We start from the raw sequence: 525 nt of genomic DNA on the forward strand, positions 1-525 counted from the left end.
TAAGTAAATAATCCCTTTTTCATTAACGACTAACAGAGCAGAATCATCAAAAGGCACACTTCTCCAAGCTTAGCGAAGAAAATTTAATGCTACTAACATTCGCATATTCGGGAAAGGTTCTCTTTAAACATGTTTTCAAGACCAGTAACAAGACAAGAATTACAAATTGTTATGACTTGAGAATATCTCCTTTTGAAGATAACAAGGGACATATGTCGCACACAGGTCCCCCTGTTCTTCAGGACTCCCCAGTCACGTAATACTAAAGTTGTTCGCGAAACGAGCTGTTTAATTAACAAACATTGTTAATATAAAAAAGGAATGATGGCATTACCAGCTGCTAATAAGAAAGGCAATAGCAAGAACACCTTAATTATTGAAAAAATGAAGAAAACCTCTTTTTATAATTTTTCTGAAAAGCAGATTGTTTCTTGCCTGACAATTGTCTTGCCCTTTATCTGTAAGTTTCGAAGCAACAAACAAAAATTTCAATGAATAAATTCCGCTTCATTAGCTCTCCTGAAT

Source organism: Montipora capricornis, chromosome 1 (assembly GCF_036669925.1).
Source record: "Montipora capricornis isolate CH-2021 chromosome 1, ASM3666992v2, whole genome shotgun sequence".
NCBI lineage: Eukaryota > Metazoa > Cnidaria > Anthozoa > Scleractinia > Acroporidae > Montipora > Montipora capricornis.